Here is a 14,272-nt window from a genome sequence, read left to right as displayed (position 1 = left end):
CTCTTGCCAAACTACCTTAAGTGCACGTTCTGCTCCCAAGCAGGTACTCTAGAGGCTGGATCTTGATTTAAGGAAAATAGAGCTGTTCAGAAGGAAACCAAATTTAGAGGAATGGAGATTAATTTCCTTCTGTGAAACACTTCTGAAGCAGGGAAGTAATTTCAGTGCATTTGAGGCAAAGGGGTGGTCAGGAGTCACATTTCTTAGCATGGCTAGCATTTTTAAAATGTAGAATTTATGGGTAAAATAGAGATCTGCTCCCACACAGGGCACCTGCTCATGGCATACAGGAAAAATACAGGATTACAGAGGAATAATAAGAGTAGACAGCCAAAGTACCAAGTGCTGAGAGATTTTTCTGCTAGATGATTCCTCACTGATCCTGAAATCAGGCAGCATTATGATGACATTTTCAGTTATAATATGGGGAAGATTTAGATCCAGCCATAAACTTCCCATTTCCTTCCTCAAAGAGGTAGCTATCAGAGAGGCTGTTGTTGCAGCCAGCCAGCCAGATGTTTGCCATCTTTATTACAAATTTTCATGCATCTTACAACACCTACATACTCTACAGCAGACTGATGATGCAGCTATCTAATGCCTACATCACAGACATGGAGAACAAGTTAGGAGGGATTAAACTATCTGCCCAGCTTCCCACAAGACAACACAGGTGTGGCTAGAAGTCAAAACTCCAAGCTTCCAATTTTTGCTGTGTTATACTAATCTCTTTATATGCTTTGCTAGGAAAAAAAATAACCAACCACGTTTCTGTAACATGTTTGTTGGCTGAAGTATGGGTACTTCTAATCAAACAAAAAGATGAGCATATTTTAGAAACTGTTACAGCTGATTAGTACACTGGGCCCCCCTTTTTTACTTCCTGGATCTTTCTAGAGGAAGAAAAATAAAAGGGAAGGGCATCTTTTTCTAACTGCAATGGCTCCAGCTAATTAGAGTATAAATTGTATTTTATATTTTGGCAGTTAATGGTAAACACTATTATTAAAGCTATAATAAGATCAGCAAAAGTTGTATGAAATATTAGTGATGTCTGAGCACAAAGCGAGTCCCCATCTCTTTAGTTAAAATTACAAAATGATTAACAGCCCAATTAAAAACATTTTTGTTTTTGACATGATAAATTATACTTTATCTACCTATCTGTGGATATAATTGATTATTTTATCCGTTTGCTGTTGGCTGTCATTAAATAAGACAGATACCATGGCTTTCTGGCCTCTCTCCCGTTGAGAGAAAGAACAAATCCTGCTATTAACGACAGACAGGATCATTATGAAAAAATTCCATTTGCCACTAGGCAACATAGCCGAGTTCCAGTAATTATTGTATTAGTCAAGCCGTTGAGAAGTTCCATAAAATTGAGAGAGTTTTTAAGGAGCATCCAACATTATTTGGCAACTTTTGTGATGTAACAATTAAAACCATGCTCCAGGCCCCAAAATGTGCAGGAGATTGCCAAAATCAGATAAAACCCTAGAGGGCCCCTGACTTGCAAAGGAAAAAAAAAAATAAAACTGTTTACTTTTAGGATCAGACATTCATCAACGTTTGGCTTTTGTTTCAGCTGGTGTAAGATAATAACAGCACCACGTTTTCAGTTGGCTTCTAACAAAACTCTGCACGGTTGGATGTTAGGTCCCAGGGCTGACACTGGCCTCTCCTCAGAAGAGGGAATTTTCATGGACCTGCTGCTACCAGCTTTGCTTGGCAGATCAGATACCTGGGGGCACTCAGCAGTATCTTCTGTAATCCACCAGTAGCATCAGGAAATCACTGGGGAGAAGTGCAAGTTATTCCTTCCTCTCATGTCTAGGAGCTGGGCCAGGCAACACCCCAAATTGTCAGGGCTGCAGGGGATAAAGCAGAAGCCTCCTGTCCATGTACCCATTAACCTGTCAAGGAATTGATAAAAAAAATTAAAATCACACTTTAAAACTGCTAAGGGAAATTGCTACTGAACAAAACTTATAGCCAAGTTTATGATTTACCTACTTACCTACTGAGTGGTGTTAAGGAATAATAATGTACAGTACCAAAAATGAAGGTACAGAATCAGGCTTCTGCAGTGGAAAGTGAAGTTGCAAAATGTAGGCTTTGTTTAGCTTAATGAAGACTACAGGAAGCACTTCAAGAACACATCTCTTTGCAGAGAGTTTCTCCCTTCCCAGAATAACATGCCTGGGTCAGAAAGTTGCAATGTTTTAAAGAACTGTGATGGGAGCAGCAGTTTCCATGGCAGTCAGAAGGAGCTGGAGTCTGAACATGGGACACTGCTGTTGTCACCAGGGAACAGCAGTAGGGCAGGGTTTAGCACCAGCACCTACATGCTGTACCAGGCAGGACAGATAAAAACATACACTGGAGCCTGCCACGATATGGCCTTTCATCACACAGCTCTGGGACTGGAGATGGCTGCCAACTGTTAGGGCCTGCTGACCTATTTAATAAAAAAGATCAAACCTACAACCCTTAGCAGTCATGCCTTTTATCTGATGTAAATGGGAACAGTGGCAGCACTACAGGCCATGGGCAGCCCTTGAACCACATGTTGCACTGCCAAGGCAAAGGCAGAGGCTCAGACTTGTGGAGAGAGGGTGTGTGAAAGAGTTGTTCCTCTCTCCCAGCTCTGAAACTGATCTTGCTGCTCTGCAAGGCAGGCATGCCTGAGTCCTAATAAGCTCAGGAATCAGCTAATGCTGGAAGCTACTGCTACATTTTCCAGCACATTTAACCTCTAGTTTGGGTCTGGCAAATGCTAGGGTGTGGTGAGATTGTTGCTATAGAAGTATAAAACCCTGAATAACTACTAGCTGCTTTTGGGAGACAGCATGGCCTTGTAGTTCTCTTCAGCAGAACTAAAGCATATATTGCGGTATTCAATTTTCTTGCATTTGCAGCTGTTATCTAATGTGAAGCATCCTAGGTCAGTTCAAGAACTTAGGTCAGTAGCTGTCAGTGTGGAAAATGAACCCTTATTCTTGATTTTATGAGTAAATTGTGCCAAATCTTCTACATATTAGAGCAGTGCCAGATGAAGACCTAGCAAGTTTTTTAAATATATGTTCTTTATTAGCATTAAAACTCTTATTATTAAAAGAGTTATATAACAACATACATGCATGAGGTCCATCTAAACTTAAAAAAACATTTGAAAAAAATACATTCCTAATTTTTTTTGTTAGTCCCTCTGGCATTCAGCTCATCAGCGCCATGAGTGAGGAAAATGCAAATCCCAGCACACAGCAAAGGGAACTCATTGATGAAAGAGGGAGACTGGAGTGGATTGATAGCACATTGTGGATATTGCTGAGAACAAGATGAACCCACTGAAAAAATGATAACTTTATATTGAAATTGTGGGGACTTTGGATTAAGGACTACAAAGAAGGTTAAACTCCCTGATCTAGCCAGCTCTCCTCAGACCACTGCTGTATTTTCTCTGTGGGCTGCAGCAACAAGCCTGAACAATTCAACCAGTTTCCACCCCAGCCTGGCTGCTCAGGCTCCAGTTTGTAGGTGTTTACATCTCCCTCCATTGTGTCAGCTGGCTGGTGTTACTCTTCAGAAGGATGCCAGATGACTGGTACTTTAGCCAACCTGATTTTCAGATAACAGATTTTTGTAGATACCTCTTTAATTAAAATAAAAAAATATATGTAAAGGACAAGTTTATCATCTGCTAACACATGCCATGGTTGTCTCTCAGTCAATCAGCATGCAGCAGACAGAGCTGCAGACTTCTCTTCCACACCACCAGTATCCAGAAGGAAAAAAATCAGTCCATCTGCAAAAGTGATCAGACCCTCATGCTTCCCGGCATCAATTCCCATTTATAGGATCCAGTGCCCTCTGCTGAGGAGAACCAAACTAAGCATTAATGTGTCCCAGACCCACAAAGGAACTGTTCAGGTAAAGGAGTATGGAGCAGAACAGTTGGAAGTTCACCTCCATGCCCACCCTTTGTCCCATCTGCCACCAGTGCTTCCAGGTCACTGTAAAGCAACACATGGAAAGTATCGGGGAGCTTGCAAGGGCTACAGCACTGTGAGAAGAGGAACATGTCCCTTTCTGGAAAGGGAAATCCACATGGACATATGGTAGTTGTGAAAGAAGCTGGACTAGCAACCTTGGCAAGCTGGAGCCAAACAGAAATGTTGCTGCTTTGCCTTGATCTTTATTTACAATAAACTGCTGGGCTCCAGCTGAGTGTTTTATCTGGGAGCAGCCGCCGGCGCTCCTGCGCCCGTGTTCCGTCTCATTGCTGCACTGACATATTTACATGCGGGCCGGGGCCCGGGCAGCTGTGAATAAGGGGCCATATATCAAGAGAAGAAAAAGGGATGCAAAGATGAATTTTATGGAATATTTTCCATTTTTCTTTGACTTGGTTGTGCATTTTGCTACGGCCCATTGGGTACTCACTCAGCACTTGGACACTTTGCTCCGTGCAGTCTCGCCTCTATTTCTAATTGTGTCTGCATGCCAAGCCTAGCCCAGTACCTGAGGCAGCCTGCAGGGAAATGGAGATTGAAAAAAAAGGTGGGTGGGAGGGAAATTTCCTGCCCTTCAATGGCATATGCCATGGGAAAGAAAACCCTGTCTTGTAAGTCACCAGTCTTTTTCAAGTCCTGCAGGACACCTCTTACATTTGACTGCCAAAGTGAGAGGAAATATTTCCACTAATTTGTGAGAGAAAAGAATCAAGTCCTTTTTGCAGTTTCAAGAGGTTGTATCATCTTTGATTTCCTCTCTGGGCAATAAAAAGGGTTAATTCCTCACAGTGTTGACTTAATCCTTTCCTTTTTCCCAGTGGCTGACTAATAAGTTAGATGTGTTGACTCTGTTTATAAAGACAAGCTTTGGACATAATATTAATGATATTGTGTGTGCAGTAACATTAGAAAACAAACACAGAGGCACCTGGGGAGTCTGAAGGCATCTTCTGGCCTTTCTGGGCTGACAGCACAGAGTGGCCCTCCAACATTTCCATGTGGAAAAACACTATCCAGCACAAGAGAGTTCACTTTGAGTGACCTTCTTGCCATTCAAACAATGAGAAGTCGAGACTGTTACAAAGCTGAAAACTTGTTTTATAAGAACAGGCCATTGCTCAACCAGCCGAAGAGTAGGAAAATAAAGGGATTCCAGGGAAACAATTGGAAATGAAAACTGGACATTTGAATGGAATAACAGCTGGTGTCTTTACTCTGGCACTGACATCCTAACAAAGGGTGTCAAAGTTTTTTCCCTTATGTTTTTGCAAAGCAGAGATGGGAAGACAGCATTGATTGTTTATTCATTTGTCTTAGAGCCCCATGAGCACAAAGAAGTCACTGCAAGTACTTATCCAAGGCACAGGTTCATCCCACTGGGAGCTTTATGCGCCCCCAATAGCCCACGTGAGATTCAAACCAGCACGTGGAAGTGCTTATTTCCCTCTACTGTCTATTCAGTTTAGGGGAGTGAGACACAATTCTTGTTATGTCACCATGGTATGGTCTGAAAGCCAGGCAGGCCTATTGGTCACATGGAAATACCTGCTCAGCACAGAGGTGTACAAGGCCTCACCTCAGAGATTTGTCAGGCTTTGTGCAGGTGTCCCATCCTGAGTGCCACAATGCAGGCAAAATAAACTACATGGCCTACGGCTGCTGAACCACAGAATTTTTCTGGTACAGCTGTGTTTAAATGAAGTTGAATCAAGGTAATCTCACCCTTGGATTAAGAGCCATCAGCTCCCAGGAAGAGATCTGCTCCACTAAGTAAAATGTCTGTCAGCACTGCTGAAGAATTTTCTCAGATGATTCTTTGGAGCTTTCTTCTCTGGATGGTTTCATTACCTGCACTCAAGCAGCAGAAGCAGCTGCACTGTGAAGGAGCACCTGAAGTCATCAAACTCAGAGCTCAGCAGGAGCCTGGCAGGGATAAAAAGACAGTCACCACTTTAAGCTAGGACATGGGGATCATTTAGTGACTCACCCAAGATCAAACAGATGGTTCTTATACCAAGATTTAGGCCCACGAAGCCATCCAACACTTCTGGATTATTCATTGAGGATTAGAGTCCATTTAGGAGTCTATTTTAATATATAAATGTAGGATATGGAACTATGATGGAATGGTAAATTAAATACTGAGAAGTCCGTCACATCTCTGTTCAAAGCAGGCTAACATTTCATGTAAGGAATTACATGCTTCAGACAGTTGCAATCATTTTCTGCAGAAATAATTTAAGCTTACTTCATCTGTTGTATTCTGATTTAAATTTTTATTGGAAATATAAATACCTATGTCGGTCACCAAACCAAATAAAACAAACATATTGAGTAGGGTCTATTATAGACTAATATGGAAACAAATAATCTGCAAGTCTGGTTTTATTTATAAGCTTATTTGAGTTTTTACTCTAGGCTCATATTAATCGGGTTTGTGGTTTCCACATCTGTACTGCTGATGCCCAGTGCAGACAGCATGCCAAGTCAGACCTGGGCATCCTCCAAGCTCTAAATGGAAAACAGATGCCTCAACTCCAGCTACCTCAAGACAAGCAGGGCAAGTAACCTACCAAGTAACCACAGCGGGTGCAGCAGGCAAAGCAAAACTCTGGGGAGCTCTCTGAGGTGCCTGCTTGCAAGTTTCTTGCTTCTGACTTGCTCCAGGGGCAGCCAGACTGCCGCCTGTATTGTATTTGCTCTCTCTGATGATCAAGAGATACCAATTCCCTTCACAGCCTCCCTTTCCTCAAGCTGTAGCTAGGAATTCCCAGCCTGGACCAGTTAGTTCACAGTGTCAGCTAGTAATACATATTCTAGAGGAAGATGGAAGAACTCCTGCAGATGGTGGTAATGCAGGATGAATTCTTTCCAGAACCCTTGATTATTTTTAATATTTATAAAAAGCATTTTGAATGTTCACAAAAGCAATAAATATATATAAAAAAATGCCCATGCCCCTTGTCAGGCCAAAATGGATCCAGCTGTTCTGCGGTGCTGGTCTCTGATTGCGGAGAATCCCTGTATTAATGAAAGCTGTATAAAGGGAATCCCAAACTGGAAATATGATCTCTGCTCAGGACTGTTCAACTATTAAAGAATATTTCAGGGAAGTACATCAATACAAAGCTGATTCTCAACATGGATGAGTTCCAGTCCTGAGAACCCATCTCCATGAGGGCATCTATACTGCTTGCAGATATTTTTCAGAGCAAGTTGCTTCCAGACAAACTTTGCTTTGTGCTGGTACATGGCCAGAGTTTTGTGCCAGTCTAGCTACATCATTGCAAACCCATTCCCCAGGGCCCAAGAGAACCTCAGAGCAGTAGGAATGCCAGACCTGCTACTTCCCTAAGCACAGGAGGGAGGCCAGTATGAGAACTGGAGCAAAATCCCATATATGACAGTAATGAGAGAAAAAGAAGCAACTTTCCTCTGGTGCAAACACTAAAAATTTGGCAGAGGCATTCAAATTTATTCCTTGTGTACCCTCTGATGGCCATCCAGCCTCTGCCTCTGCCACCTGTCGCAATTATCTCATTCCTGACGATTTTGACTAAGGGATGCATTGCATCCTGTGCCATAAAGTATGTTTTTTCAAGTCACTATAGCATCTGTGTGCTGTTCATACAGCAAAACCAAGATTTGTTTTAAGAATTCAGAGTAGGAAAACTGGGATGCTAGGGAGGGGATAAAAAATTAACACAATCTCAGTGCCCCAGCCATGTGGAAGGGAATCACTCTGTCATCCATCATCATCCTCCTCAGAGAACTGCTTTGCCCCCAACACGGCTGCTCCACTGGCTTCCAGGCAGAGGCAATTCTAAGGAAACTGAGATGGCAAAAGCAGTGTCTGATAGCAGAGGGGCAGATCTGTCATCAGCACAGAAGGCAGTCATTCCTTGTGGCAGTGGCTGAAGAAAAGAAGATGCAATTAACAATTAGCTTTGGTAAGAGAAGACAAAACCCTTAAAACACAGTTTCTACTGCAGCAAATCAAGTCACAGACTTAGGAATTAATGGTTCAAAGTCTTAATTCTTTCTTTCCTAGATACACTAGAAGATGAAAGAGAGAGTGAATTTCTCCTGCCACTTCATTCTGGCTGGCTAAGAATTGGGGCTTGGCCATGGGAAAGGGCCAACATTGCGAGAGTTACAGGAAATGAGAATAGCTTTCCAGTATTTCCAAGCAATTTCAGTACACCTTCGGATTTGTATTTTCGGTACAAAATTCAGGCTTCTCACCCCAGAAAAGAAAATTGAGGCTTTTCAGTAGATGTTACATTATTCATTTCCAGGAGAGATTAGATTCACATGATTCAGATTATCTGGAGATGTGCAAGGAATATAATCAACTTGCATTTGCATAAAAGCAGTGTTTCTGGTGCAAAGTCAGGTATCTTTCTCTCTCTAAGACATCTTGTGTGTGGATTAACTCAGACTCTCAAATGACATTAAAGAACCTTGTTCTATTATCTCACAGTCCACAGGTGCATGAGACCAAATCCAGCACAACCTACAGGTCTAGCTCAACATCCTGTACAGCACTGCCAGCCATTCTCTCCTCCCTCTTTCCCAATCACTTTGGTTCTTTGTGTCCTGCAATAATTTCCTCTTCTAGTCTTTTTTTTTTTCTCCCTTGTCCATAGAACACTACAAATTATTTGTGGTTGCAATGATTAATTTCACAACCCACACCTAATTTGACCCTAATAACTTTGCTTGAAAACGGGACAATTCCTTGTTGATCCAGACAACTTATCATCCCATGAGCACAATAAAAAGGCAGAGCTGGTTATCAACTGGGAGATGCCCATTAGTATTTTTACAGGCAGTGTTGGGCAGTCCCTTATCAAGTGGGGTGAGAGCTGGCATGTACTCCAGGCATGCAGGGGGAGGCAAATTGCTTTCAGCCTGCAAGGCCACACAATATGGGAAGTGGTGGCTTGAAAGAGGAGTGGAAGAATGACAGATGGTTTGTGCCTGTGCGTTTCTTTAGAGGACACCGGCTTCCCGCCATGGGAACAGCGTGGACAGTAAAGGCAGCGACTCGATGTGAAGAGTGACAAAGCAAGTCAGCCACGGATGGCCCGTGGGAGGCCAGAGGAAATGCACCATTAGTCAAAGTTGGAGGAAAAATAAAATGCGATGACAACTGGGCCATTCATGTGCTTCCCCTTCAAGGACTGACCAGACCCTTCACAACTCAAAAGCCTCAAGTATCAGCTTCTTTTTCTCTTCAGCCAGGCTAATGTGCACTGGCAAAGTCTTAGGAACTCCCTTGTCACTTACATTAATTCTTATCTTGTTGTTCTTGGCTACACTTCACTGAAGTACAGTGAGGGAGAGTACTTCAGTCAATAATGTACATCCAAGGGGGCACCCCCTCTGCTGTTCCTAGGGCTCAACATAATAGCTTAAAGCAAATGTTCACCCAACTTGTGAACTTGGGAAATATTAGGACTTCCAGAATTAGAGCATAAGACAATGAGGTGGCCTCACAAGGATGTTTAAGCCCACACATGAACAATCTCATCACTCCAGGGTAGCTTTTTGCACTTTGAGAGTTTGCTAATCAATACAAAAACTGCAAGACCTCAGAGTTTTCTCTGAGTAACCTCAGTGACAAAAAGGGCAGCTTTGCATTTCACAAGAAAATTTCATCAGATATTCCACTTCGCCACTGTCATGGGAACCCCGAGGCACTGCTGTCACAGCTTGTGAATCTGATGCATTTTGTCATTAAAGAAAAATGATGCCTTTCAGAAGGTCCAGCTGTAAACACTCACAAATGGTTGGTCTCTCATTCTTCAAGGGGGAAAATACCACAGCTATGGACAGGACTTATTTAGAATCGCTTCCTCTGGAGCTATGGCCTTTCCAGATTTGGAAAATACAAGGGAGTTAAAGGAAGATGCAAACAGAAAATCCCCAAATGCTCTCTTAGGAATACATTGGACCCTTACCCCATCAAAAGGGACTTCATTTATTAACACCTAAATAGGGCTAAATGTAGCTAAGTAAAATAGAATGGGCCTCTTGCAGTAAGGTGGAACAAGAAAAATTCAAGGATAACAATTAAATCCTTAATTAAGAAAGAAAACCAGGGTCCTGACCTGAAACTCTTAGAAGCTTTGGATATACATAGAATGAACGAGGACAGAAATGCAAGCAAAGTCTGAAGTGTCAAGACTTCTCCTGTGTTTGAAATATGTCTAAGAAATAAACTCAATGAAAAGTAAAGAGGCAAAAATCAAAGTTGCTGCCATGATTTAATTAGATCTTGGTGTGGTGTAAGTTAAATGAATTTAAAAAAATATCCTTTGACAATCTAAGAGCCATTATTTAAGTCTCCAAAGCAGCCTGTGTTCTTTAAATTACTTCCTGTCATATGGTTAATAATTTCTGCTTTCTACATTACAGGAGTCATTCACCTAAGACAGCCAAACAGAACAGTGCTATCAGTGAGAACACCCTGCTGCCCAAACTGCTGTGCCTAACATCTTCCAAATTATCCAGGAGTCTCTTGCCAGCAGAACATTACTTGACTCCATTTCTCTAAGGAAAATGCATGCGGTTCCTGATGTTTTCAGCTGTGTTTGTACAACCTGCCTTCGTGTGAAGTTGAAAATTAATGCATTTCCTCTTGATCGTTCGAGAGAGGGAAAAACAGGAAGATTATCAAGATTAAATAAAAATGCCAAAGCTCAATCCTTTGTTCCTGTTGAACAAAGGTGTTTAAATAAAGATTTCTGAGCTCAACCTCCTGCATAAAGCTAAAAGCTGCTTTCTAACCTGTTGCTCTGACACAGTGTGAACAGAATATTGGTTGGCTGCATTGCAGTTCATTCACACATTAGAAAAAGATCAAAGTAAAACAGCTTTCTATTTTAACTGTTTTGGTGGGAATACACCATGGAAAATGCATTTGGGCCTTCCCTCACAGGGAGTCAACAAAGAAGGGAACATTTATTTATTATTTCAATTTTTTTTTAAAGCCTAAAGCTGGTCTTTTTTCACTGTTTTCTTTCCCTTGGTATTTTATATTACTGCAGTTACACAATATTCTTATTAGAATAATAATTATTCTTATTAGAATAATAATTATTCTTATTAGAATAAATAAATTAGAATAGACAAGGACTGAAAAGGTATCTATAGCTTAGATTTGTTTGAGTTGTTACCACCTAGCTAATTCCTTGAAGAGCCTTGGGAAAAAGAGTCTCCTTGTGAAAGATTTAAGTAGAGGGATCTTGGTCTTTGGCTTTATGCTGAAACAAAGAACAAGAAGCCCGATTCCCATATTGCTTTAAAGTAAAGGAAAGGAGGACAGAAAAAACCCAACAGTCTTTCTGGTCTGATATGATCTGAAAGAAAACAGGGCAGGAGGTGCAGTAAGGATTAAGGGTATAGTTCATCTTTCAGAAAGTATAAAGGATTTCCTTAAATAAATGTATTAATATATTGGACCTACTCTATTACAAACTGCTGAGACTTCTACCTGGAAAAATTTCCCACTCCCTCCTTGGAGATGCTGGTTCTGACAGGCTGCAACTCCCAATATCTCTACCCAGCTAACAATGCACAGCACCTTGTTCAAACAAGACTGGTCTTCATTTCACACTCCCCCCAGGGAATATCCACTTTTCTCTTCATACTATATCTTTCTGACTGATGCAATCAGATTCTGGAAATCTGCCTTATTAGTTTATATTCCAGCTTCTTAGAAAATGATGTTAATTTTCCATTGTAGGACCAGAAGATTTTAGATGTGCTAGATCTTGTCTATAAGAAACAACAAAAAAAGTGGCACACACAGTACCATGCCCAGAAATGCAGTACACGGACAGCATTCCTTGCACAGAAAGTCTAGGGGTTCCAAAAAAGACACTCTCCTCAGTCCAACAGTGCCTGAAGCAAAATATTTTATAATTACATTATTAATAAATAAATGCGCTTTTTCTTACTTATTCACCTGAGATATTCTGCTTAATTTCTTCATCAGTTCACTATCATAATTGTTTTCTTCCTAGATCTCTGGTTTACTAAACCTTTACACTGTGATGGCCTAAGAGTTCCATTATATCCATTAAAGATTAGATAATTTTCTTTTGTTTCCCACAGCAAATAGGATCCTATTCATGTCCCAAACAGAATGTCAGTAGTTGGAATGATGTTTTCTTAAGGTGCATATAAGATTAAAGACTGAAATCAGATGCAGTGTTGCCAAAGCCTTTGTAATATGCATGTTTTTTATGGCAAGATGATTGACAAGAATTGCAGTAAGGTGCTGAAGGGGATATTTCACCTGGCCCATCAAAATTCAGTGTAGAGGATTAGAACTAAGAAGGGCTGACAATATTGACTTTGAGTACCACAACGGAAACATAATTAGCTCTTTGACATGTAGTGGACAGAAATATTTAATTTTTAAAAAAAGCAGTTAGAGTAATTACAGCGTATCTGTTGCATGCTGCCCTGGGAAAACATAAAAACAAAAAAAAAAAAAAAAAAAAAAGAAAAAAGGTCTGCTCTGCTGTTTCCTCTTTTCCCAGTAAAATCCAAGTTTGGCACTAGAATAAATGCATACAAACCCAGCCTTTCTGCTGGAAGAACATCAGGAAAACTTTGTGCATTAAAGTAAAAAACCTCTCTTAAAAGAGAGCACACAGATCTGAAAGAATGAAAAAGTCAATGGATTTTATACATTTACGTATTGCAAGTTTAGGTATTGCAAAACAAACTGTCTGCACTATGCTTATTAAAGGCATATTTCATTGCCTAATCATAGATGTCTATTGTACCTTTTATGTTTTAAATCATAATTGCAGCCTGTTCCCCAACTGTAATAATGAAAGATATTTTGGCATATGCTTATATTGATTCCCCTTTAACAAAGCACTTAAAACACATACTTGCATCTCACTGAAATTAATGGCCAACATTAACTTTGAGTACACTGATGTCACTGGCAATTTATATGGGCACAGAACTGCCTAGTCTGTTGGACAGACATGAGCCTCTGAAGAGAACTCTTCAAACTCAGAAGTCTTTAGAATACTCAACTGCTTTGGTTAGAAACACTATGGCATCTATGGGTTTTATGTTTTTATAAGAATAACCATATAGCAAAAAAAAGTCTATCTGTTGTACTGAAATATCTTTTCCAGCTCCTGGTCTGGAATAATCTAAACTGTCAAAACAATTTTCAGTAGATGTAACAAAATACAGTACATGCAGAAATGGAAAAAGGCAAAACTTAATTGTACACACCACCTTATCATTAGGTATAATATAAATAATGCACTAAATTCTATTCCAAATTTATTTTGTCTGTATGCTCATCTATTATTCTTTTTGCTTTGGGATTAAGTGATATATGAAAATAAGCAAAAAATAATCAAGAATTATGCTTACCTTAGTCCCTTTTTAAGCCACTGTTACTAGCTATTCTAATTAGAATCTGCAATGAAATATTTCAGGAAATTAAAATAGATTAAAAATGCAGAAATAGGAATGCCTTTATATACAGTGAAGTCAATATTCATTCTCACCATCAAATACAGGGCATATACTGAGGCAATACTAAACCAGCCTATTTCAGAAGCTCAATATCACCTGACTTAATGGGAACTTCTCATCAAAATCAGTGGACTTTAAGACATAAAAGAAAATTGAGATTAATTTAAAAATGTACCCCCTTGCTTTTCTGACAGAGAAGCTTCTCAGCATTCTAAATATATTTTGCTAGTCATTTCTCTATTAATTATCTGATATTTTTACCTAGCAGTACCCACAGCTACTAATTTGCTTTGTATAGCTATGCATTTTCTCTACTCTGTGTTCTAGTTTAAACCCAAAAATGAACAGCTCATGTAGAATACTGTAGCCCTGTATAATACTCTGACTGCACTAAGGGTGTTTACTCTTGACAAGACTTTTAGAAGCATGCAGGGGCAGTGAAAATACCTGTTAGACCTTGTTAGCTGGAGTAAACAAGACAATACTTACCAAGTCTACAGGTTCTCTTAATTTAAATTTAAAATAAGAGGCCATCCAGCCTGGAAGAATCTCAATTGTTATTCAGGTTACACACAGATACAGAGGTATCAACATTTCCTTAATAAAAGGTCTGATTCTGCCTATTTTGTTTCCTTAATACATACTTCAACCAAGAGAGACAGCATTAAGATCAAAAAATATATCTACGGTAAGCAGAAATCGTATCTACAAAATTAAGCAAGTGCAATCACACA

Source organism: Pseudopodoces humilis, chromosome 20 (assembly GCF_049639895.1).
Source record: "Pseudopodoces humilis isolate 2021_Gansu_Grassland_sample_001 chromosome 20, ASM4963989v1, whole genome shotgun sequence".
Taxonomy (NCBI): Eukaryota; Metazoa; Chordata; class Aves; order Passeriformes; family Paridae; genus Pseudopodoces; species Pseudopodoces humilis.
This window is presented reverse-complemented; position numbering follows the sequence as displayed.